At 34.5% G+C, this 26,959-nt stretch overlaps 1 protein-coding gene across 9 annotated transcripts in view; it reads right to left on the bottom strand.

The window, feature by feature from the left end:
* Positions 1 to 26,959, bottom strand: part of RAB27B (RAB27B, member RAS oncogene family) — a 205,445-nt gene that overhangs the window by 68,150 nt on the left and 110,336 nt on the right. For 3 of the 9 annotated variants that reach the window (XM_074279399.1, XM_074279398.1, XM_074279404.1), the window contains exon 1: positions 12,614 to 12,934. The exons of 3 other annotated variants lie outside the window; for them this stretch is intronic. The gene's annotated coding sequence lies outside the window, so the exon portion shown is untranslated. Of the gene's footprint in view, positions 1 to 11,976; positions 12,057 to 12,613; positions 12,935 to 12,978; positions 13,211 to 26,959 lie in introns of those variants that run through there. 3 more of the 9 variants (XM_074279400.1, XM_074279406.1, XM_074279403.1) reach the window with 3 other exon arrangements.

Here is a 26,959-nt window from a genome sequence, read left to right as displayed (position 1 = left end):
ACAATTATTTTGAAATAGAATTATAAAAATATTTCTTAAAAGAATATATTAAAACAATTTTGAAGTTTTTAGAGGGATCTCCTTCAAACCTAGATAGAGAATTTTCCAAATTCATGACATTCTTCTGCCAGTGGCACAACAGAGTATTAAAAATGGTATCAATTACTCAATAGAACATATCTATTAAAAAGAAAGAGCTGCTTTTCAGTAGAGTGAACATATGACTAGTTAGCTCAGTCATTAAAGCATGATACTAATGAAACCAAAATAAAATGAGGGGGAGAGATTTTATTTTCTTTGGCTTTCATCTAGCTCTAACTTTCTGTGACTCCAACTAAACCAAATCCTACCTGTCAGATATTTCTCATAGCATCTGAGAGAAGTAGTATGGTACTGAAGATTAATACTTCATAAAATCTGTGGCTCACTGTTCTGTTGCCACAGAAAATAATTCTTCTATGCTATTCCATCTCTCATCTCCATGACTTTGCATAGAATGTCCTCCATCTCTGGAATGTATTTCCTTTTAAACTCCATCTCTTAATATGCTTTGATTCCTTCAAATTTTAGGTCAAATATATAACCTTTTTATAAAACTTTTTTTCTGATTTCTTCCAGCTACTAATCTCTCTTCCCTATTACCTTGAATTTGTCTATACTTAAATGTGTACATATTATCCCCTAGATAGAGGGCAAATTTTAAAAAAATGTTTTACTGTTATACTTCTAATACAGTGCCTAGCTCATAACTAAATAAATGCCTGTGGATTAAGTAATGGTTTAATGAGTTTCTAAGATGAAAAAATTAATTATTTGATGAGTTCTCTTCTGGTGATATCTTTTCTGGCCCTAAGATGACCATGAATCATTAGACCTATACAGAAGTCTTGCTAGCTATCATAGTGTCATAGTTTAGCCTTCAAGGGAGGGGGATAGAATATGCATTTAATAATTGCTTACTTTCAAAGATCTCATTTTATTAAGAAGCCATAATTATCACTATGCTACAGTGAAGCCTTTAGTGGGATTTTACATGTGAAAAAAACTAAGGATAAAGACTATAAACAAAGTGCCCGAGAGCTAGTAAATGTCAGAGATGGACTTGAATCTAGATCTTCTGGTCAAGGATTCTCAAATTAGGTTCTGTAAACATTAAAAAATTATTTTCAATATAATTGGTTTTCTTTGTAATCCTGCATATTTTATTCTAAGCACTTAAAAGCATATTTGTCAAAAAGGGGATTCATAGGCTTCACAAAGGGGTCCATGATATAAAAACATTAAGAATCCTTGTTTTAAATGTTTTTATGCAGGTGAAGATCTCTCTTCCACCTCTTTCAGCAGTCTTATTGACTTACTTGGGTTTAATTATCAACCCTCTCGGTGGCTAGATGATGCAGGAGAGAACTCTAGGTATGGAGTCAAAAAGATTCATCTTCCTGAATTCAAATTTAGCCTCAGTTACTAGTTGTGTGACCCTGAGCAAGTCACTCAATCCCATTCATTAAATTTTCCTCATCTATAAAATAATCTGGAGAAAGAAATGGCAAAGCACTGCAGTTATCTTTGCCAAGAAAACCCCAAATGGGTCATGAAGAGTTGGACACAGTTGGAGAACAACACCATCCCTGTGCTCACAATCCATATATCACAAATAGATTCATGAATTTATATATACAGCCCCATTTTCTCTCCTGTGTTTTAGTCTCACATAATCAACTTCATATCAGATTTCAAACTGGTTGTTCCAGAGACATCTCACATTCACCATACCCTAAACTGAAATCAGTATCTTTTCCCCAACCACCTGCTCTTCCAAACTTCCATATTTCCAGTGAAAGCATCACCATTGTCCCATATAATTCAAATATTGCCCTTGACTCCTCATTATGCATTATCCCACGTATCCAGTCAGTTGACAAATATTGTTCCTCCTTCCCACAGCATTTCTCAAATCCTTTTTTTTTCTACTCAAATTATAATCACGTTAGTTTAGATTCTTCTCATGTGTTACTTAGATTATTCCAATAGCTTCCTTAGGCTTGCCTAAAGTTCCTCACCATGCCAGTACATTTTTCACACTGCTGCCAAAGGGATATTCATTAATGATGGATCTGATCTTGTCAGTCCCCTACTTAATCAACTGCATGGGTATTCTGTTATCTGCAAGACAAAATTTAAACTCTCCTGTTTAGATTTTAAAGCTTTTCACAGAATAGTTTCAATCTACCTTTCTAGCCTCATTGTCCTCTGTGAGCTGCTACACTTTTCTTCTCCTGTTTTCTATACTCCATGCCTTGTCTCCATCCCTTGGCACAGACTATTTTTCTGGATAATCAGTTGATCTCAAAAATTCTTTACTCAAAAAGAAAAACCTCATAAATGTGGAATTGCATCTTAAAGAAAGGTTCTGTTTCCGGACATAGGGATAGATCAGTGCAAAGCCAACCTGGCAATTATGGTTAGAAGAGAGGGACTATGTGGCTTTCAGCATGAGAACACTGGGTATCGAAAAGGGAAAAGCAAAAGGGAAGATCTATAAAATTAGGGTGAGAAAGGAGTGCATTCTGGAAATAATACAATAGCCTAATAATAGCATAATAGAATAGATGGCGCTTTCTGCAGGGTACTTCTGGACAGAAGTGTGAAGGATACATTTTACAGAATCCCTCTTTTCTCTCCAATTTTAGCTCAAGTAACATTACTTCTACATGAAGCCTCTCTTGATTTCCCCAGGGACTCAATATTCCTCCCAGTACCTTGTATTGAACTCTTTTGTATTTATTATGCATATACTTATAATGCACTTGTTATCTTCCCCCATTAGAATGTGAGCATTTGCTAATAAAAATCATTTCATTCTTTGTGCTTTTATCTCTAGTACCTGGTATATAGTTGGTACTTAACAACTTAATTTGATTGACCTCAGAGGCTATTTAGTCCAACTTCCTTATATTCCAATTAAAAAGCCTGAAGCTCAGGGACTTAAGTGATTTATCCCAAAATCCCAGTTAATAACTGACAAAGGAAAGATCTGAACACAGGTTTTATAATCTAAATCTCATGACTCCAAATCCAGTGTTCTTTCCTGTGAGCCTCTCTTGTTGCTTTTTGATTCAACAGTAAGGGGTTTTGTAGTCATTTTTTAAAAACAGATCTTTGAATTCATTAGTGAAGCAAACAGCCAGTCAATTATCTCACTCTACCAATGTAGACCAACACAGTCATCTTAGAGTCTTTGATAATTGTTCATATATTGTCTTTATTATCCCAGGCACATCATTTACCTTTTGCCCAGGATAACAGATTCAAAATATGTCAAGGTCAAACTTGAACTCCCAACTCTCCCTGACTCTGCGGCCAATTCACAGCACTATAATATCCTAACATTTTCCCACAAGTCATCAAATACTTAAACATTAACAGCATCCAAAGCTGTTATGTTATATTATAATGCCGCAAAAATTTACTTCAGAATATCAAAAGTGCCCTGATTGCTTCAGTATGGCTACATCATCTGATAGTAAATGTAATAATCTTTCCATGCCTTAAAACAATAAACATTTAAATTTTTTAACATATACTAAAGTTTTGGTGCTAATAACACATAAATGCTTCTAATTTTATTATTCTTCAGCAAGATAAGAGAACGGATATGAAGAAATATTTGATTGTCATATTTTTGTGATAATATATTTTAATTTGTTTTAAAATTTGTGGTTCTAATTATTCATTTGTTTGGAAAATGGAAAAAGTGGTAAATTAGAAAGAATGTTAAGAATTTTCTTCACCTTTCTTGGTCAAGTATAAAATAAAAGCAAATCAGAGATGCTTCAAATGACTTTAAAAGTTGCTAGGTTTTTTGTTAATTTAAATGATTTATTATTTCTACTCTAAATTATTTCTCTATTCCTAAGGAGCCAAACAAATATAATAACTCATGATATTTGAATAGTTTATATCTTGATTTTGAGTCATTTCTTGATATATGTAGATAATTTTAATACATTTGTTTGTGGCAAAACTCTTCCAAATCCAATTCCAACACAGAAATTAAGCAGAGGAAACTTGTTTTTAATGTCTTTGTTTTTTATAAACATACCTATTACTTAAAAGCAACAATTAACTTTGAAAGACAGAAATATTGAAGAAAAGGAAGAAATATAAGTGATTCAATGAACTTTTGGGAAACAGAAACAAACTGAATTTAGCAAAAGATTATTCTATAAATTCAAACCATTCTCCAATTGATAACTGGTCAAAGGATATGAACAGACAATTTTCAAATGAAGAAATTGAAACTATTTCTAGTGATATGAAAACATGCTGTAAATCACTATTGATCAGAAAAAATGCAAATTAAGAGAACTCTGAGACACCACCACATACTTCTTAGATTGGGTGAGATGACAGGAAAAGATAAGGATGAATGTTGGAGGGGATGTGGGAAAACTGGCACACTAATACATTGTTGGTGGAGTTGTGAAAGAATCTAACCATTCTGGAGAGCAATTTGGAACTATGCCCCAAAAGTTATCAAACTGTGCATACCCTTTGATCTATCAGTGCTACTACTGGGCTTATATCCCAAAGAAATACTAAAGAGGGGAAAGGGACCTGTATGTGCCAAAATGTTTGTGACAGCTCTTTTCGTAGTGGCTAGAAACTGGAAGATGAATGGATGTCCATCAATTGGAGAATGAATCTTTTTGAAATCAAAACTTTTTTCTTCAGTCTGGAAAACTGATAAATGAATAAGAAAAGATATAGTCTTCATATTATATTGATTTCTATTCTCAGCAAGACATTGTATATTATGATTATTTGTTATTAATAGGAATCTTGAAGATATCTTCAGATTCAGAAGATCTGACTTGTGAGTCCTATTTCTACTACTGAAACTAAGAAAGGCTGAATTACTTAAAGTCATATAGCAATTAAGGTAGAAGACCCCTGGCACAGGTCTTTTGAATCCCAAAATATTTACTAGATTTTAAATTATTAGAGACCTAATAACTTAAACCTGCATTTGGGATACTTTGAAAAAGTGTCCATTGTTGTTGTACTAGGACTTCATATCTTGCCTTGGCTACAAATACAGTAACCACTCACAGGCCTAATCCCAATAAAGACTGGCACAAAACCTTTAAATGACTTAGTTTTTCCTACCCAAACCAATTCACTTCCCCTTAGGCAGAAGCTTACTCTGTTATGTGGAATACCCAATCAATTTTAAGCTAACTCTGACTCAAAACTCTTGAACTCAAGTGATGCACCAGCCTTAATCTCCCAACATCAGAGATTATGACATAGGTTGCTTTAAGATCATTTACAATGGGTCAGAAATCACAACTCTCAGTTGTTTCAGCAACTTATGATCTTGTACTTTTTGGTCTGTGATTTTAATCCATCAAGTGTAGTGAAGTACTCTCCTACCATCTTGGTACATCTCCTATCACTATTTATCTTGCATTAAAATTCTTTGTTGGTCATTTTTGTTCTCTCCTCAGTCCAAAAATTCTCCTTGGCAGAGAAAACAGAAGTAAAAAAGCAATCGTAACACTCTGTCTTCTTTATGTCACCTATCACCATCCCATTCATTTTGAACAGTGGTATTATCTTTTCTCTGATCCTCCTTCTCAAGAGAGCTTAAATTTTAAAGTATCTTTGTATTATCTTTAGTTTAGCTTTCCTTATTTGCCTCAGTTTACCCTGAACTTTGGTGCTTCTCCTTAATTTTTTACAGGGTCATGCCACACTTTGGTATTCTTCCTCTATTATGTGTCTAGGATAACAATTTTCTCTGTTTAAAAACTTTGGTCTCTTTTGACAACTCCTTCTTTTCATCTTAGCAGTAGTTTTTTTTTTTTCTTTTGAGGACTTCATTATTGAAAGCTTGGGCTGATTCCCCTACATTATTTTAGCTTATCTACACATACAATCAAATGATACTTGGCTTTCCTCTCCTTTTTTTCTCAAGTTTAAGACTACATTGGTCACTTTTCCCCCAAGTTCCTATCTTTTTCATGCTAGCTTCCAATTCCTCCTTGCTGGTCAAAACTAGACCTATAATATCAGTTCAACTCATTGGTTTTTCCATCTTCTGAAGAAGGAAATTATCATTAAGGCAAGTCATGAATTTCTAAGCTGTCTGATTTTGAACACTGAAATCTTTAGTAAGTATTTGGATAATGGAAATATTCAGCCCATAACTACTATACTATGTCTCCATGCCAGACTTTTGTTTTCCAGACTCCTCATTTCTGTTCTCTTCCTATCCAAATGGTTCTTATTAAACACAGATGAAAGAAGGATTTCTGTTTCTACTTAAATTGATGTTTCCCCAAATGTTCTTTATCATTTTTGGTCTTGGATTTGGCTTTGTACAATGCTGTCCCTAATCTTTTAAAATTCTATTTAAACAAGGTATATAACCTTCCAAATCATTCTCTAATCATAGTTCACATAGCTAATTTATGCAAAACTAATAGCTGCTATTCCTTCTAAGTGCTGCTGCTAATACTACAACTAGGACTAATACTACTACTAGTAGTAATTCTATCACTATTACCACTACCACCACTACCTACCTAACATTATACAATGTTTACTTTGTGATAGGCACTTAGCTAAGCACTTTAAGAATTTTTCTTATTTGATTCTCATGACAACCATGGAAAATGGGTGCTATTTTTGTGTCCATTTTACAGATGAGGAAACTAAGGTAAACAGAAGTTAAGTGACCTGTCCAGTGTCTCACAGCAAGCAAATATCTGAAGCTGGATCCTAATTCAGGTCTTGCTGACTCCAAGCTGGCATCCCATCCACTGTATCACCTTTGCTGCCACAAAATGTAAACAATTACCTTTGCTGCCACAAAATATAAGCAATCTTTGATTTATGATAGATTGAATGATAAGGTTCTATGTAAGAACTTGATTTAACCTATCCTCACCCAACACTCATCAACTTGTAGCATCCTTGCCATCTTCTCCAGGTACCAAATGGTCAGATGGAGACTACACAAGTTCTAAGAAGCTAACAGGATCATGTAACATCAACTAAAGTGTTCATAAAAGACTTGATTCATTACAAATCTTATCCTACTCAGGGATATGGAATTACAGGATCATCATCAATTTTTATACCTAGATTGGGACTTAATGTTCCAGATGTTGTCTGATCTGTATGAGTTAAAATGGGATTGTTCTTTCCTTTCATCTAGACACTATTCTTCCATTAAAGCAGACCAGTCAATCAACCAATCAGCATTTATCAATCATCTCCTATGTGTCAGAAACTGTCCTAGCTGCAGGGGATACAAATTTTAAAAATGAAACAATTCCAATTGTTTAAGCATTCTATAAGAAACAACATCTCTATCTATCTGAATATATCTGGTACAGACAGCATCTTATTACCATTTCATTTAGGTTTCCACATTTTGAGTTCATAAATTTTTTTTTTTAATGGTGAGGACAAAACTTTTTTCCTTTAAGAGGGAAAGAGGAGAAGGGAACAAGTATTTACTAAGTATTTATTCTACTAAGCACCCACACCTACTAAGTACATATTAAATAAGTATAAAATGAATAGATAGCTAGATGTCACCGTAGAGAGAGTACTGGGCCTGGAGTCAGGAAGATTCATCTTTCTGAGTTAAAATCTAACCTCACAAAGACACAATATAAATCAACACATGCTGTGTTCACTTTTTTTCTGTTTTTTTTTAATCTCTCCTATGTTTTTTTCCCTTTTGTTCTGATTTTTTTTTTCTCCTAACATGATTCATAAAGCAATGTGTGAAAAAAATAAAATCTGACTTCAGGCAGTTATTACACATGTAATCCCGGGCAACCAGGTAACCCTCTTTGCCTCAGTTTCTTCATCCATAAAATAAGTTGGAGAAGGAAATGACAAACCATTCCAGCATATTTGCCAAAAAAAAAAACACCAACTAAGATAAAGAAGAGTCAGTCATGAAGAATTGGACTGAAAATGACTGAACAACAACATAAAATAAACACAAGGTAGCTAAATACTAATTAATTATGGAGAGATTTGGGGTAAATCAGTAAAGGCTTGTTATAGAATGTAGAGCTTGGGTTGCATCTTGAAGAAAATAAAGGATTGCATGAGATGAAGGTCATCAGGGAGAGCATTGCAGGTGCAGAATGACTATTGCAAAGACATCAAGATAAGTTAGAATGCCAGTCATGAGAAATGAAAAGAAGGCAGATTGTCTGGATTGTAGAGTGCTAAAAAAGGGTAGATGCATAATAAGACTAGAGAGATAGGTTAGGGACAGGTTGTGAAGGACTTTACAAACCAGAGGAATTGATATTTGATCCTGGAGGCAAAAGGAAGCCACCAGAGCTTATTGTTTAAGGGAGTGATGTGGTCAAGTCTATGCCTTATGAAAATCTCTTTGGCAGCCTTGGTAGAAGAGAAAGTAGGATGCAATGGGAAGAGACTTAAGGAAGAGAGATCCATGAGGAGGTCATTGTAATAATCCAGGTTATAGAGACCTGGATTAAAGCAGTAGCTCTGTGATTAAGACTACAATAAACTCTCTTGGCAGTCCCATTACATTTTTGCATCATTTTGAGTTCCAATGAAATCAAACCTTGGTCACAGGAATAGCTATCAATCCAGGTACTTTTCATCCTGTGGGTGAAACTTGACTTTTTCATGTAAATGTTTGACTTTTCATTGTCATGTTAAGTGAAATTTTGTTGGTTTGGTGATTTTTTTGTTGTTGTTGTTCTATCAAGATAATTCTGATTCTATCATTCAAAATATCAGCTACTCCTCCCAGCTATGAATCATGCACAAACCTTATAAGCTTACTTTCTGCATTTTAATTCCCTTGTCAGTTCTTAGACTTCACATTTTCCTCCATAATTCCCTCTTGGAAAGATGACAAAGACAAAAATATGCACAAGTGGAGAGGGGGGAAGTTCACCCCCCCAGGGGTCTAGAGATCTCATTTTCTTCAGACATTTCCCTACCTCTTGCTCCAGAAAATCCTTGAATTTAAGAAAACTAATATTGCCATTCTATCAGTCCTTGAGTTCTACCAAAAGTATAGTTCCTTAAAGACCAGGACATCTCATTAATGTGCCAGTGGATCCATTTGCACAGCTTTTAATCATTCCATTAAATTCTCACAGTGCTCAAGGTGATTCAATAGCTGTGCTATTGTTTCCAACTCTATCACTTTTTAACTCTCTAATTTCATCAGCTACAGAAGTAACCACATGTTTCCCTGTTCTCTTCTTGAATTTTACCTTTGATAATCATTGGTGGTTAGGCTTCCCCAATCTAGCTAACACTGCCTAGTTGCAGATATTGCTTATTTATGTTCCTTCATCTTCTTGGCACCATTATTCTCCTACCTTAACTGTCTTGGGTTGACAGGGACACCTTTTGTTCTGGGCTATATAAGGTATGCTATCACTATTGCCTTTGGGCTCTTTCTTGGGGCAGAACTTTACCTCTTGGGGATGGATCAAAGAGCTACCTTCAGGGCTAAATTATCTTGCACACCAGCTCTATTCCTAGTGCCAAGTCACTGATAAAAATAACAAATGGCATAAGACCAAAAAGAGTACCAGAGTTATGACAGTAGGATCTCACCTCTAGGTTTTCATGGATCCATTAATTTATATTCTTTGCATGTATTTATTCAGCTATTTGGAAATGTATCTAACTGTATAATTATCTAGTCCATCTTGACCATAAGGATATCATGAGACATTATGATAAATGCTTTACTGAGATCAAGATAAACTATGGTATTCTCTTGAACTATCAGCCCAATATATGAATTCCCTTTTTACATTAGGTTAATTTGGCATAATTTATTCTTAGTGAGACCATGCTAGTTCCTAATGATCCCTGTCATCTTTCTAAAAGGTTCATAAGTGTGTTTTTATTTTAGATATTATTAGACATCAACATCAAACTGACTGATCTAAAGTTATCAGAATCCATTTTTGTTCCTTTTAAAAAAAACTAACATTTGCCTCTTCTCATATTTATGTTCAACAGAGAACTCCCCATTAATTTAAGTTGGTTTCTTTAGATGACTCCTTTTTTTCTTTCACATTTGGATTATTCTTAATTTAATAGTTAGAATTTCATGTTCACATCAACCATGATCCTTTACTTGACACACCTATATTAAAACCAACAATGAATCTGACATATTTTTCTTCCCACTAATTGACCAGTTATTGAACTAAGGTGATTGAACAAATGTATTTGGAATTTCTGTCTTCCTATTCTGGCTTTTTTGGCATGATACAGACAGCATCTTATTACCATTTCATTTAGGTTTCTACATTTTGAGTTCATAAGTTTTTTTTAATGGTGAGGACAAAACATTTTTCCTTTAAGAGGGAAAGAGGAGAAGGGAACAAGTATTTACTAAGTATTTATTCTACTAAGCACCCACACCTACTAAGTCCCTTTACGAAATGCTTTTACAAATATTTCATTTGCTCCTCACAACAATGCTGGAATCTAAGTACTATTTTTTATCATCATCATATAGTAGAAGAAACTAATGCAAAGAGAGAGTCACATAACTACTAAGTATGTGGGGCTTTATCTGAACTTTGGTCTTCCTGACTCTAAGCTCAAGGCTCTAACCATTGTACCATACACTATACCTTTCTCCCACTGCTTTTTCCTTCTTTATTTCCCTAAGAGAGTGTTATAAGAGCCATGTATCTAAAAAGTTGTACTACTGCAAACTGCCAGATCTTTAGCCAATAAATTAAAAAAAAAAAAAAAAAGAATAATCCAATTCAAAATCCTCCCACTTTAGCTGTCAATCCCTTAACCTTTTAAATGCAGAATCTGGGTTTAGTGAATTAGTATTTAGATTAATGAAACTGAAGAGAAGTCTTCTGGTTTGGACATTAAAAACAATCAGATGTTTTGATTTTTTCTGTATTTTAATTTTTTTTTTAGTTCATTTCTATTTCCCCAAATAGCCAATAAACCAGAAAAAGCAAATCTTAGGACAGAACTACAAATTAACTTTTCATTTGTTCAAATGACTTAAGTAGCTGAGGAGGAATATCAATTTCTAAAAGGTTTCCTTTCCTGTCAAGTCAAACATGTTTGTATCCAAGAGGGAGGGAAAAGCTGATGAGGAGGAGGAATTGTCATTTGCTCAAGTTTTTGACAGTTTCCTTTTATCCTTTGTTGGCAACTACTAGAACAGGCTCATCCAGTTTTGTGTTCCTTTTGAAAGCAATGATGTAAAAAACTCAAGTGGAGTGTGCATAGTTGATTTCAGCACACACACACAAAGCTTATGAATATTAAATGATTCAGTCATGAATGAAATATATTTTTAACTCTAAAATTATCCTTTTTGTAGCATGAAGGCCTGGTCTCATAGGGAGGAGGAAAAAACATTTAGAGAATATGAACAACTGTTTGGGGGCAAATGCCACAAATGGCAAGCAGCCAGTTATCATTTTGTCCATTCTATTCAGACTTAGAACAGCTTTGTTATTGTGATTTATGGATGCTGAATAGCTTAGTAAAGTTACAGCTTGCTAGTACAATAAACCCATGCCCCAAAATATAGAACTGTAAAATCCAGCATCAATTTGTTAAAAAGCTTTCATTTATCACTTTTCAAAGTTTAGATCATCAAAATCTGACTCATACTGAGCTCTACTTGAGGCTGACAAATTGCTGCTTCCTGAGGGAAAGGGGACTCTGCTTCTCAAAAGCAGATGACCTGTATGTCACTTCTCTTGTCTATAATGATGATGGAACAGACCTTTCTTTTTGGCCTGATGACATCTCATCTGAGCACCTGCAGGGTCATGAGACTAATTTTAGCTCTGGATAGAAACAGCTGGCACTGATCTCTCAGGTAGGAGGCATTTATCAGAAGTTGCTTTCACTGAGAAGACATTCTCTGCCTTTTAAATAGAGTATTTTCCTTACCGTGGGCATCCTTACGTTTCAGACTCTCATTGATACTGTGATTGAGAAATCCTTTGAATGAAGTTTAACACATTCTGACCCTTTGAATCAAAATAAAAGATGGTGCATTTAATTCGAAACAGGAGCAAATACATCTTTTCATAAAAGTGGGAAATAAATATTACTCCTGAGTTTTGTTTCATCGAGTGAAATGTGCAACTGACTCTTCTGCCTCAATCTCATTTTCTCACCCAAGATCAGATCCGAAACATTTTATTTCTAATTAACATCCCACCAAATTGAAGGAAGTTGGCGTTACACTACTTTTTTGGTAAGAAACTAAACAAATCCAGCTGTTTGAAATGCAAATATCCCACAAAAGCCTACAAGTAAGTTTCCAGCTGCTGCGTGCCCTGCATGCCAACGCCTTCTCCCAGTCCGACTGGAAACCGCGCGTTTCCAGGCTGCCACGCCAAGCCTGAGAATTGCAGAAAACCGGCAGCTGTCTGCTTCCTTGCAGGCCCACAGCACCTCTGTCTCCACGTCTCACTTCCTCCCTACCCGGCTACCCAGCTGGTTGGCGCGTCTACACTGAACAGGGGAAGAGCGATTCCAGCCATCCCAGCCTCTCGGCGGCTGCCCGGCTTCCCCAACTCACCAGCGTGCGAAGTTTCCTTTGCTTGCAGAGGGATGGGTGTCGGGTTTCACAACCGGCTCCCTTTCCCCTTCACTGAGGAGTATTACAGCTGTGCAGCTTTCCCGGGTTTGACCACAGCAGTAAAAACAGTTGGGTTTTTAGCAGGCGACAATCATGGGGGCTGGGAGGAATGGGGAGCCGCTTTTTGAATCTCGAGATACAGTCTGGCTTTCTCTCCCAGACCTTGTCCGGCAAGACTGGGAGTTGCAGTTTTACAGAGGCACCACCCACCCCCTTGAAGTCGGACTGAAGCTGCTTCTATCTGAAAGGTTTGTATGAAAAGAAGGCGTGCCTCCAGAGCCTTAACAAGGATATGAGGAACTCACCTCCGGCAAATCTTGTTTGTGACTCAGCTGCCTGGAAAGGCAACTCGGTTGGCAGCTGCTGGAGGAATTCTCCAACAGAAAGCCCAGCAGTGGGCTTGATTCTATTCATTTATCTTCTGCGTTTACGCAGCCGCTACTTTACAAAGCCTTGGGCACTGGAGAGAAACGCTTCCAACACTCAGCTTTCCCTAACGAGCCTCAGCTACTGGGAGAGTGATTTTGAAAGGCAAAGAGCCTGAGGTGGAGGACAGAGGAAGGATCCCAGTGAAAAAGAGGGATGAAGATTAAGCTTTGGAAAAATTAAGAGTCTTAAGGACATGACTGTGCACACTCGGGCCCTGCTTCCAGCAGGCAGCTGACAAGTTTGATAAATAAAGGTCAATACCAAAGCAAGCTACCAGATAAATTATAAGTACCTTTAAATAGTTGTACCTGTGTTTGCTAAAACTCTGGACTGCTGATAGTAATGGGACCATTATCTAGTTAAGGATATGTCTAATCTAGATGAAGCCCCCAATCTAATTGATGGAATCAACTCAGCGAAATAAATAAATAAATAAATACAGACTTTTTTTTTTTTTTTTTTAAAGGAATGCCAAAGGAGGTCTTTGGTATGACGTTGACAATGAAGTTTGATTGGTTTTCCTGATTTTTCACTTGGTTCTGGGGTGCCCAGCTGACAACCACAGATAGCCCTTAGTATTTAGGGATTAGGGAAGGAGGAGGAGGGAAGAAAAGTAGAAGGGGAGGAACAGGGAGGGGAAAAAATGGGAGGAGGAAGAATGGAGAAAGCAGCTAAGAGGTGGTAGATCCTGCTTTCCTTGTTGCTTTTACACCCTCTATCCCCATGATCCATTTGGGGAGTAGAAGCTAAATTGTGTCAACAAATGGGAAAATCAGACTGAGTCTCAGAAGACTTGGATAGAAGCTCTGTGTCTTACAAGCAAATCAGTCCATTTCTTTAGGCACTGATCTCTAGATTTTTTGTTGTTGTTGTTGTTAATCACATCTCCCTACTATTTTTTTAAATGTTGATCATACATCCACAACATATGTATATTTATTAATGTACAAAAGAATCAGAATGACAGAGGACATCCAATCCAGGAAAATTTCTTTTCAAGTCCCACTTCTACCACTTACTGATGGTATGACTCTGATCAAGTTACTTAACTTCTAAGTGTCTTAAGCAACTTGCTAAGTCTATACATTTTGGAAAAGGCATCAATTTTTTTTTTTGGGGGGGGAGGAGATGTTCTCACCAAAAAATTTCCAATAATGGTCAAGTCACAAAATACTACACAAAGTACTACTGTACCCATGTATTGAATACATTATAAAATGATTAGAGGTAAGCTATTTTTTAAAATGAATAATATTTTAAAGATCTTATCAAAATACAATAACTCATTTTATTTTAAATAATATTGTAAATATTATTTCAAATGATCTTGAATGAGGCAAATATAGGAATGGATTCTAGTGTCTTAGAACCAAAATGCCTGAGTAGGGAGAGAGACCTGGGGCCTGGGAATATGCTAGAATCTGTGAGGATCTGGCTGCCTGAATAAATCGAATGGATCAGAGGATAAAGAAAGCAAGAGAGTGGATTTGTGACCTTGAGCTAGATAAGCAAATCAAGTGAGGCAGGGCCAGGTTACCCAGGCAAGGGAGTATAAGTTTGTATAAGTATGCATACCCCCAAATTAATTAATTAGTTAATTAATTTCTAACGTCTTGGGGATGGAAAATTCAGAGGCAAAATTGTTTGGTCCTGGCAAGCTAGAGGCATGCTAGTGGCAGGGGCAGGGACAGCAGAGAGATACATCTGGATTCATTTTCCTTGTCCTCCTCCTATGCATTGTCTGACTACTCAGAGTAGTAATAACTTAATGCCCATAGAGTTGCTCAAGCACAGTTGGGAACATTCTCTCACCATTTCTATCATACATATATATATACATATATGTACGTATATATACACATATATATGTGTGTGTGTATATATATATATATATATGAATTATTACTGAGGGCTCTCTAATCCCTATCTTCCAATTGTTGATGCTATAAGATGTACCCCATAGATTAATGTATGCATGCCTCTTTGGAAATCGTTGCTCCAGGCTGCATTTCTCTCCCATCTGTCAAACGAGAATATTCAACAAAATATCTCTTAAGTTTCTTTTCAGTTCTAATGTTGTCATTCTTCTCTCCCTTCCCTTCCAATCCCATTCCTTAGATTTCCCAGGAATCAAGAGAGGGAAGTGGAGAAGGATAAGGAAGAATAGCCACAAGTCATTTTAAGAAGTATAGCTTTATCAGTAACTTGTAAAGTACTTTGTTAAAAGAAGACTTTAGAATTTCTCTTAACACTTTCTCAAGCCACCCTACTTCTCCTGTATTAGTGAAATCTCACTACAGTGATAGCATTAGGAAGGTTAGAAGCCAGGCAACCTGAGTTTGAATATCTACTTGTGTGTCCATGGACAAGATAGTTAAACTTTCTGAACATCAGCTTCATCTAGTAATGAGGGTGTTGGATTAAAATGTCTCTCTGGTCATTTCTAACTCCAAATCTATGCCCCTTGTATTCTTTGAAAGTACTGCTTGAATACATTTACATTTTTTTTTCACATCATGGTTCAGTAGAAAGGCCATTCAATTAGGACTCATAGAACCTGCTCTCTTGGAGGTTTTAGTTTCCTCAATGATAAGAATAGGAGCATTGGGGGAGGTAAAGTAGTTGAATTCTAAAATCCCTTCCATCTCTAAACTTATGACCAAAACATCTTTCTCGGCCATCACTCCCCAATTAGAATAGAAGCATTTTCTGGAAAGACTTTCATGAGCTGATGCTAAGTGAAATGAGCAGAACCAAAAAATTGTACACAGTAATAACAAAATTATGTGATGATCAACTTGACTCTTCTCAACAATGAGATGATTTCAAGCAGTTCCAATAGAACTGTGATAGAAAGAGCCATCTGCATCCAGAGAGAGCACTATGAAGACTGAATGTGGATCAAAGCAAAATATTTTCACTTTTTTTTTTTTGGTGTTTTCATTTGTTTGCTTGTTTTTTCCTTTCAAATGTTTTTCCCTTTTGATCTAATTTTTTCTTGCACTGAATAATATAGAAATATGTTTAAAAGAATTCTACGTGTTTAATTTACATAGGATTGATTGCTATCTAGAGGAGGGAGAAAAAATTTAGAATAGATAGTTTTGCAAAGCTTGAAAATCATCTTTGTATATATTTGCCAAAAAAAGCTATTTAAAAAATGGAAGCATTTTTAGGGGAAGGTTTTTCAGATTAGCTTCCCTAGCATGTAGAACAGTGTCAGGCATATAAGTGCTTAATAATGTGTTTTCATTCATATCTCAAGAATCAACATTTAGGTCATATAGTAGTAGATATATCTACTGTGGATCTGTGACTAAGTGTGTGTTAGTGTGTGTGTGTGTGTGTGTGTGTGTGTGTGTGTGTGGGTATGTATTTCCAAATTCAAGACTAAACAGATGTTAGAAGAAAAACACCTGGAATCGGTTGTTCCATTGTTTTTTTTTACTAATGTATTAGTTTATATATAGTTTATATAATGTATTAGTATATAGTTATGTATTAGTTGTGACTGTATTCATTACCTAGATTTTCAGTTCAATTATGCCCTACCATTGTGATGATACATTTTTTTTCTCATATACATAAGTGATGTCACAGAATATTCCAGTTTCCAAATATGACAAAACCAGGGCAATGACTGAGTTATCTCCTCCATCCCTGTTCTTTGGCTTCTGACCCAAGAGCCAAGTATGTTTTTACTGACAGAGAGAGTGTAGGTAGTTAGAAAGACAAGCAGAAAATTCTTAGGTTTTGTTTTACTTTATTTTGGTAAAACTTTGTTTTTTTCATCAAAAGGGTAGCAAAGTAGAGGTTGTAGTGGAATTTGTGAAGAATGATTCCCTTAGAACAATGAGTGTTAAGTCAACCCTTTGAAAAGACAAAAACATTGGTTATTTTTTTAAAAAGGGAAATTTGTATAAACAAGGTAGTGACATAACTTAATTCCTTATTAAAAACGTCCTTTACACATGGTTTCACATAAATTAAAATAATTTGATTAGCAAGTTTGAAGGAAGGTCATTTATGACTTTTGAAAGGGAAAATTGTAAAGAGGCTGAGAAAGGAAAGGCAATAAAGGCATGAAGTGAAACTTATGAGAAAATGAAGAGGGTACAGATAAAAAGGGTGCTAATAGATTTTCCAAGGGATCATGGGAAGATGGAAATCAATGGAAAATATCAATGAGTTCAGAAGATAAGAAAAGATAGCCATTTTTATCTACTTTTGTTTTTACACTTTCTTAAGAATATTACTCTTGGTTTTGTATCTCCAGTGTCTAGCACAGTGACTGCCAGATAGTAAATGCTTAAAAGATGTTGTCTGACGAAAGTCTTGTGACACAACTATGATTATTTAAAAAGAGATTGTCATTAAAAAAAATCTTGATGGAAATACCAACTGACAACAGATTAAGATTAGGGATTCATTTTTAAGCGTGCCTACAGTTTCAGATCATTTTTGATTAAGTTTATCTAATCATAAAGATCTATCAATTCCTTCCCAATTAGAGGAAACTCCAAAGTATGAACAGCATGACTAACATGTCACAAGATCAAGTTACCAGGGCTAGAATCATCCCTGCCAATTTCTCTTGCTGCTTTCAGAGATGGGATTTCAGAAAAATTTATGCTTCAGTGGCTTTCTTTACAAGCTCATGATTTTGAACATGTTGGCATGTCTGCATCAGGATATTTATTTCTGACTTCCATTTAGAAAGCTAGGGATGGCTAGACATTTGTACACAGGACTCTGGTAATCTTAACGTTTTTCTCAATCTTATTTTAACCTCAATATCCTCATTTGTAAGATGAAGATACTTTTTTTGGTGTCACCTGTGTAGGTTGTGCAAATGGGTGAAAATATATATTTATTCTTTTCCTTCTAGGTAATTCTGTTGTAAAGATATAGAAATTTCCTCCAAGGTCTTTGCCCTTGTTCTATTTGCAAAGCCATATGACTACATAATCATTATCCTTGTCAGTCAATCTCCTTACTATGTGCCAGGCACTGTTCAAGAACAAGGGATGAAAAGAAAGACAAAGAAATGATCCTTGCCCTCAAGGAATTAACAGTCTAATGAGACAATATGAGAATAGCTACGTACATATAAAATATATACATATAAATGTATGTGTGTGTGATACCTCTTAAGGGTAAATGGGAAATAATCTCAGAGGGAACATACTAGCAGTAAAGGAATTTTACTTTACAGTAATTGGAAAGCGTTTACTTTACAGCTTTATAGGAATTGGAAAGACTTTACAGTAATTGGAGAGACTTACTGCAAAAAGTGAGTCTTTAAGAAAGTCAGAGAAGAAAAGAGGGAGAGCTCTCCAGGAATGGAGGGCAGCAAGTAGTTAAGCATGGAGTCAGGAGAAGCATTGTGAAGGGAAGTAAAGTGCAACAAGACTGAAGAAAAGTAGAAAGGGATCTAGACTACATGTTAGTATGTAATGATTCTATCCATACATAAGCAGAACACCCATATGGTTTCAGGAGTAGGGGTGAGGATGATCTTTTAAAAAAGATGATTTCTTAAGAGTATTTTGCTAGCATTTACCACATAAAAACTTGTTGATTGGTTGATGGTTATAGAATCTAAATTCACAGAATGTGCTATTGGCCAACTCATATTTTAACTCACATTTTTTATTCCATTAGGTCAGCTACAAATGATATGCCTTATAATGTTTGTGTAAGGCCATATTCTAACTAAGTTCCTCTTCAGTGTCTCACTGTGGTGAAGCTTACAAAGGACTGCAAAGGATTTCCTTCAACTATGTATCTGGTGATAGGCTGCATGTCTGTCACACAAGGATTAGCCTTGCCAAATGTGAGGAAAGAGTAGAATAATTGTTCTAAGTTAAAGCAGGGCTGTGATCTGTATCCATAGGAGGAGGATCCCTTTCTGTGAAAAGAAGTTGGTCTGGTTATGTAGCAAAAGGGAATGATAAAAGTGGGCATGGATATAATACATTAAAGCTTATAGAGCATTTTGAATACAGTTTCCTTTTTGAGGCTCACCAAATAACCCCATTATTTAGGGACTACCCGCATTATTATAGTCCCCATTTTATAGATGAGGAAATTGACTATCAGAAAAATTAAATGATTGATCTGAGTTCAGGTTTCTTGGTTCTAAGCTCCAACCTCTGTCCACTATATCACTGTCTCTCAACTGTTGCACTGGTACTCAGGCTATTTTAAAAAAAGAGAGAAAGAAAACCCAGAAGATATCTTCCAGCACATTGCAGAAAATATTGACAAGAATTGCCCTGTTAGAGGGGATATGCATCAGTGATATCACAGATCCATTACAGAAACTGAAACAATCTGAGTGTGTTAGACTAGATGATATCTAGGGTTCTCCAAGTTTAAATCTATGATCCTACCATTACAAGTTCTATAAATTGTATTGTTGTTTTTTTCAGTTGTTCAGTCATGTACTACTCTTTGTGACCACATTTGGGGTTTTCTGTCAAAAATATTAGAGCAGTTTGCCATTTCCTTCTCCAACTCATTTTATAGAAGAAAAAACTGAGACAAATAGGGTTAAGTGATTTACCTAGAATAACATAGCTAGGCCAGAGTCAAACACAAGAAGATGAATATTCTTAACTCTGGGCCCAGAGTTCTACCGCCTGCACCATCTAGTTGTGCCATAAAGATTCTATATTATATATCTTTTGAAAAACAGTATGAAAACCAGAAAAAAACAGCATGAAAAAATGAAAAATAGCAAGTCATTCATCATGATTACAAATTAAAACAGTTGGAATTCACATTGCTGGCCCATGTATTTGATTTATTCCTATTCTGCTGGTCTTTTATCTACAAGTATTACGTCAAAAGTTGGAATTACACTATCAAATGTAGTGTAATGTTTATTACATTGAATAAGCATTGAAGCAAGAATTCAGATAATTTGGGTCCAACATGTGTTTTTTTGTCAGAAATGTCTAATTTGGGGGAAGGGAATGCATTTCTCCATTATATAATATGTACTTTGAACTTAGAAAGAAGGCTATTCACTTGCCCTAGGTAAAGTTGGAATTGTATATGTTGAACTATGGAGATAGAAATAATGGGGTCATAGAGTTAAAGATTAAGAAGACTAGAAGATCTTTTCAAGCCATTTTGGCTAACTACCTAATTTAATAGATGGCAAAACTAATGTCATGTAGTCAGTCACAAAGTGGCAGAAATAAAATTCAAATCCAGATACTTTGATTCTAAATGTAGCACATATGTGCTACACCAGAATGTTAGAGATGATACTGTTATGAATATTGGATTCAACACGAAACTGAGGCCTTACTTTAAAGAACTAAAAAAAAAGTACAATGAAATTAATATAGAGGGATGAAGGGTGAAGATTCTCAAGGGAATTAGTGGGAAAAAAAGTGAGAAGAAAGGAAGCTTACCAGTATTGGATTTCAATCTATAATCCAAAGGAATAACCATCAAATTATCTGGAATTGCTTTTTTTTAAAAAGCTGATTAGTAGAACTGGTTAATTAAAATATAAACAGAAGTGAGCCAAATAGCTTTGTTTGATAAACTAAAGGCCCCAATTGTTGGGATAAAAATTATTTGACAAAAATAACTGGGAAAATTAACAGCAACCTGGCATAAATTTGTCTAGACCAACACTTTACATCACACACTAATATAAATTCTAAATGGACACAATCTGGATATAAAAGCCACAACCTAAAACAAAATTAGATGAACTTTTCTAAGGAAGAAAAGTCTTTTCAAATGATGGATAGAAGAAAATTTTATGATCAAGCAAGGGATAAAGAGGTTCAAGGGAGATAAACTAGATACTTTTGAGTATCTGAAGCTATAGACTATAAATGGATAGCTATAAATGTATAAACTTATAAGCTATAATTGTAGTTGTCTTTGTGATCTATAAATTTGTGCATCTAGTTTATATAAGATTTTATACATTCCTTTAATATTTTCACATGAAAATGGAATAGCAATTTTTATGTAAGACAATACCAAAATTTTATAAGTTATCTTAAGAGCAGCAAATTATTATGCCCAACATATTATTGGATAAGGACAAGTAAAAGTGTTGCAAGGAAACTGAAAAACATGAAAAAATGATAAAGTTTTTGCACAAACAAAACCAATGCTTCTAAGAAGAGAAGGGGAACAATTAAATGGGGGAGGGGAAATCTCTGAAGCTTTTGGTCTCATTTTCAAGCTAGATAAGGAACTGATTAAAATTCATTAAGAATAAGAGTCATTAAAAATCTAACCATTCTGGAGAGCAATCTGGAATTATGCCCAAAAAGTTATCAAACTGTGCATACCCTTTGATCCAGCAGTGCTACTACTAGGCTTATATCCCAAGGAAATACTAAAGAAGGGAAAGGGACCTGTATGTGCCAAAATGTTTGTGGCAGCCCTTTTCATAGTGGCTAGAAGCTGGAAGATGAATGGATGTCTATCTATTGGAGAATGGTTGGATAAATTATGGTATATGAATGTTATGGAATATTATTATTCTGTAAGAAATGACCAGCAGGATGAATTCAGAAAGGTTTGGAGAGACTTACATGAACTGTTGCTGAGTGAAATGACCAGAACCGGAAGATCACTATACACTTCAACAACAATACTGTATGAGGATGTATTCTGATGGAAGTGGATATCTTCAACATAGAGAAGAGCTAATCCAATTCCAATGAAGGACACAATCAGCTACATCCAGAAAAGGAACACTGGGAAATGAGTATAAACTGTGAGCACTGTTTTGTTTTGTTTTGATTTGTTTTTCTTCCCAGATTATTTTTAGCTTCCGAATACAATCCTTCCTTTGCAACAACAACAACAACAAAATTCAGTTCTGCACATATATATTGTATCTAGGATATACTATAAGATATTTAATATATATGGGAATGCCTGCCATCTAGGGAAGGGGGTGGAGGGAAGGAAGGGAAAAATTTGGAACAGAAGGGATTACAAGGGATAATGTTGTAAAAAAAATTACCTATGAATATGTACTGTCAAAGAAAATGTTATAATTATAAAATTAATTTAAAAATTAAAATTAAAAAAAAGAGATAAGTAGCTCATAAATAGATTGTTAGCAGAGCTATGAATTGGTACAGCCATTATAGAAAGCAATTTGGAATTATTCCCCCCCAAATGACAAACTACACATTATTTTTGACCCCATGATACCACTACTAAGTCTGTTCTCCAAAGAGATCAAATGGGAAAGAACCCATATATACAAAAATATTTAGCATATTTTTTGTAGTTGTAAAGAACTGGTAGCTAAATGGATATCCATCACTTGGAGAACAGTTGAACAAATTATGTTGCTATTACAAAAAAAAACAAAAAGATAAAATCTTAGAATAAAACATAATTAAATTGGCATTTGAGTATTTTAAAAAGTAGGCGTAAAGGCCCAGCATTATCACATTTCAAACAATATTATAAAGCAAAAATTACCAAATTTTACCAGTATTATTTTAATGGAAGCAAGACATGGAATACAATTTTCTCCAAAGAATTAAAAAGGAATATTACTCAGAGGGCAATGGAGGGAGCCATGGAGAATATGAGCATCTTTTAACATGTAATAAAGCTGTGGGAATATGTAGAGAATGAAAAAACTTGTGTATAGGGTAGAAGGAAAGACTGTTAAAGGAGTAAGTAATTGGGATTTGGGAAGTTTGGGGGGGGAATCTGGGAGAGAATGATAGGATGAAGAATAGAAGTGTGAGAGAAGAAGATAAAGTAATAGAGATAATGTAAAAAGAGAGGCTAAGAAAAAAATAGTGAGTAAAAATAAGATGGAGGGAAGTTCATAAATAGTAATTATAACTTTGAATATGAATGGGATGTTTATAGCAGCTCTCTGTGGTTGCAAAGAACTGGAAATTGCAAGGATTCTTATCATTTGAGGAATGCATGAATAAGCCATAATGTGTGGTTATGTTGCAATACTACTGTGCTTATAAGAAATTATGAGATCAATGATCTTAGAAAGGCATGAAAACTCATGAAACAGTGAAGAGCAAAGTGAGCAGAACCAACATAATATTGTATACAGTAATAGTGATACTGTTTTAAGAATGACTTTGAGCAACCAAGTCATTTTGATGTTTATAAATACATAAATTAGAAACAAAGGACAGAGAAAGATGCTATCTGTATCCAGAGAAAGAACTGATAAATATAAATAGTATAGGCACTTATTTGTGCCAAATGGTAGCCTACAAGGCAGGGGGGAAGAGGGAAGGAGAGGAAAAAAATTAAATGCTGACTCATTTTTTAAAAAATAGCAAAATGTGCACAATAGATTTGTAGTTTCATGTGTAATCAACTTTTTAAAAATTATATTATGTTATGAAAATTCTTGTTTTATTCTACTAAATAAAAATTTAAAAATTAAAAAAAAATAAAAAGAAGAAAAAAGTAAAAGCTATCATCAAGGAATTATATAACTAGAAGAGGAGATGTGCTATTCAAATTGTGAAAGTTTAGATTAATAGGGCAAGAGCCAGAGAGCATCCTTAAAATAACAGGAGAAAGGAGAACCTTTTGTGGTAGATTAATGTGAGGACTTGTAATGGGCAAGTCAAACAGGAAGAATTGGCATGAAAGGACTTTGATGTGTATATACAAGATAGAGATAAGAAATTATATATACAAATGAGTGCTGTCTTTTTGAAATCAATCCATTTGGGAGACTAATTACATTTCCACATCTGCTATTGTGTCTCAAAACATCCTTGATTGATAATATAGCCCACTATACCTTAGTGTTTATTTAAATTTGGAAAAACGGTACCCGAGATATTGCAATCCTTCACATTGAGCTCACTGTGAAAATAAGTAGCATCTGAATCATTACCACCCACCATCATCTGTCATTTAGAGCAGCCACTCATTTCAGTTGAATCATGTCAACTATTCCATGATCTGTCACTCTGAAGCCTGCAGGACTAAAGAGTAGTAGTAGATTAATTAGAAAGAAACTTTGTCCTATGGAAAGACATATACACACATATATGTATATCCATATCCATATATATATGTACATATAATTTCCACACTTAATTGTTAAAACAATTTTTAATATTTAAAAAAAGTTTTGAGTTCCAAATTCTATCTTTCCCTCCTGTTTTTCCTCCCCTCTCTCCTTGAGATGGTAAATCAAAAAACATGTTACACAAGTGCAATCATGTTAAATGTTTCCATATTAGTCATTTTGAACAAGAAGATTCAAATAAAATTAAAAAAAAGAATTAAAGAAAAGAAAATGAAAAATAACATGTTTCAGTCTATATTCTAACAATATCAGTTCTTTCTCTGGAATCAGATAGTATGCTTCATCATTACTCCTTTGGGATAGTCTCGGATAATGATATTGCTGAACTATAACAGTTAAGCCATTCACAGTTTTTCATAAAATAATATTGCCATTACTGTGTATAATATTCTCCTAGTTCTGTTCACTTCACTTTCCATCAGTTCATGCATCAATCTTTCTAGGTTTCTTTGAAACCTACTGCTAGTCATTCATATCACAGTTTGTTTAGCCATTCCCCAATTTATGGGCGTCTCTTTGATTTCCAATTCTTATCTATCATGAAAAAAGCTAGTATAAATATCTTTGTACAAAAAAGTCCTCTCCACAAAAACTTCTGATGTCTTTGGAATATAGAGCTAGCAATGGTAATGCTAGATCAAATATCATGCACATTTTATAGCCCTTTGGACATAGTTCCAAATTGCTCTCCAGAAAGACTGGATCAGTTCACAACTCCACCAAAACTACAGTAATGTCCCAGTTTTCCTACTCCCTCCAACATCCATTTTTCTTTTTTGTCCTTTTAAGCTAATCTGATCTCTATGAGTCAGTATCTCAGAGTTTTGTTTTTTTTTTTAATAATATGTTTAGTCAATAGTAATTTAGAGCATTCTTCCATATGACTGTAGACAGCTTGGATTTCTTTGTTTGAAATTGCCAATAACATACTCTTAAGATTCATTTTTTGTTTTTACATCAGTGTGGCCTTTAGCTAGTGTGGCTTAAAGAAATCTTTGCACTCAATTTCTTTCTTTTTCTTTTCCTTTTTAGAAGATAGAATTATTTTTCTACCTTAGGTGATAGAGCAGGTAGAGTACCAGGCTTCTGAGTTCAAATTCAAAGTTTATCTTCCTGAGTTCAAATCTGGCTTCAGACACTAGCTGTGGAACCCTGAGCAAGCTACTTAACCCTATTTGCCTCAGTTTCCTCATTTATACAATGAAATGGAGAAGGAAATGGCAAACCATTTCAGTCTGTGCCAAGAAAACTTCAAATGGGGTCATGAAGAGGGGGAGAAAACTGAAACAACTTGTCTTGAGGCAAGTATAGGTGTGTGAAATAAAACAATGATTAGAAAATCAGGTATTCAAAAAAATTGAGACAACTGATTTATAAAGCAGCCAGTGGAATATTAGGACACTCAAGTTTTGATCTGTCCTTCAGTATAACTGATTTGATGGTTCTTTCCCATTAAATTGACAGGTAACAATAGTACCTAGATCCAAGGGAGTTATTTAACATGAACAATCAAGCACTGCAATATACAAATTATATGGTAAAGCAAAACTCATACATCCATTCTTTAAAAAGCTAGTTTTGAAGCAATATTCAACTGTAGGAAAAATTGTTTCATTTTTGTCTTAATCGCTATCATACTTATGAAAATTTGCTTATATTTTTATTCATTTAAAACATATCCATAATTTTTTGCAAATTTTCTATGTATGCTCAGTCTCTTAAGTTTATTTCCTCTATAAGTACCTGTATGTATGTTTTTCTGATGACTACTTATTTTAGTTGTAACTTTAGGTATAATCAATTGTTTGATATTCTTGAATTCTACTGTTCTTCAGAAATGTGAAGAACATATAGAAACATCTGAAAAGAGATGACAACTGGTTTTACTTTAGCCTTTAAGTACATTCTTTTTTATATGCTGCAGATAAAATGAATAAAGCTTTCCATCTTGAAAATGATTTTTATTTGGCCAATTAATTTATATATTTGAATGAAAGGGAAAACCTGATGTGGCATGAAAACATGATCGATGTGACAGAGTGTCGAGGAGTGACTGAGATTTGTGTCCAAACACTTCATAATTATATGAACTATAATATCTAAAAAGATGTCATCTTTGGAAATAAAGTTGAAAAAAATTCTGAAGTTATTAATTGTTTTAGTTAATATTTTTAGTTTACTCTTTAGGTTCTTTATATAGAGCATCATATCAAGTGCAAAAAGTAATTGAATGGATATTTTATTTTGTTAAAAGATTTTTCTACATCTAATAACATAATCATATTATTGTGGGTTACTATTTAACATGGTTTGTTTTTTATTTTATTTATTATTTATTTGATAGTTTCTTCCAGTTACATTCAAAACAAAACATTTGTTTTTAAACTTTTTGAGTTCTAGGTTTTCCTTTTTCCCTGTCCACAATTAAGAAACCACATGTGAAGTTAAACAAAACATTTTCATAAGTTAAGTTGCAAAAGAAAACATACATCTTCCACCCTAATCAAAATAAAAACTCTCAAAAAATTAAGTTACAAAAGAAATAGAGAGATAGAAAGAGAAAGAGAGAATGCTTCAATTCATATTTAGACACAATCAGTTCCTTCTCTTGATATGGATAGGTTTTTTCATCATAAGTCCTTCAGAGTAGTTGTGGATGATTGTACTATTGAGAATAGCAAAGTCATTTGCAGCTGATCATTTCAGAACATTGCTATTACTTTGTATATAGTACATTTCACTTTGCTTGAATTCATGGAGGACTTTTC

The sequence above is a fragment of the Sminthopsis crassicaudata genome, chromosome 1 (assembly GCF_048593235.1).
Source record: "Sminthopsis crassicaudata isolate SCR6 chromosome 1, ASM4859323v1, whole genome shotgun sequence".
Lineage (NCBI taxonomy): Eukaryota > Metazoa > Chordata > Mammalia > Dasyuromorphia > Dasyuridae > Sminthopsis > Sminthopsis crassicaudata.
This window is presented reverse-complemented; position numbering and strand designations above follow the sequence as displayed.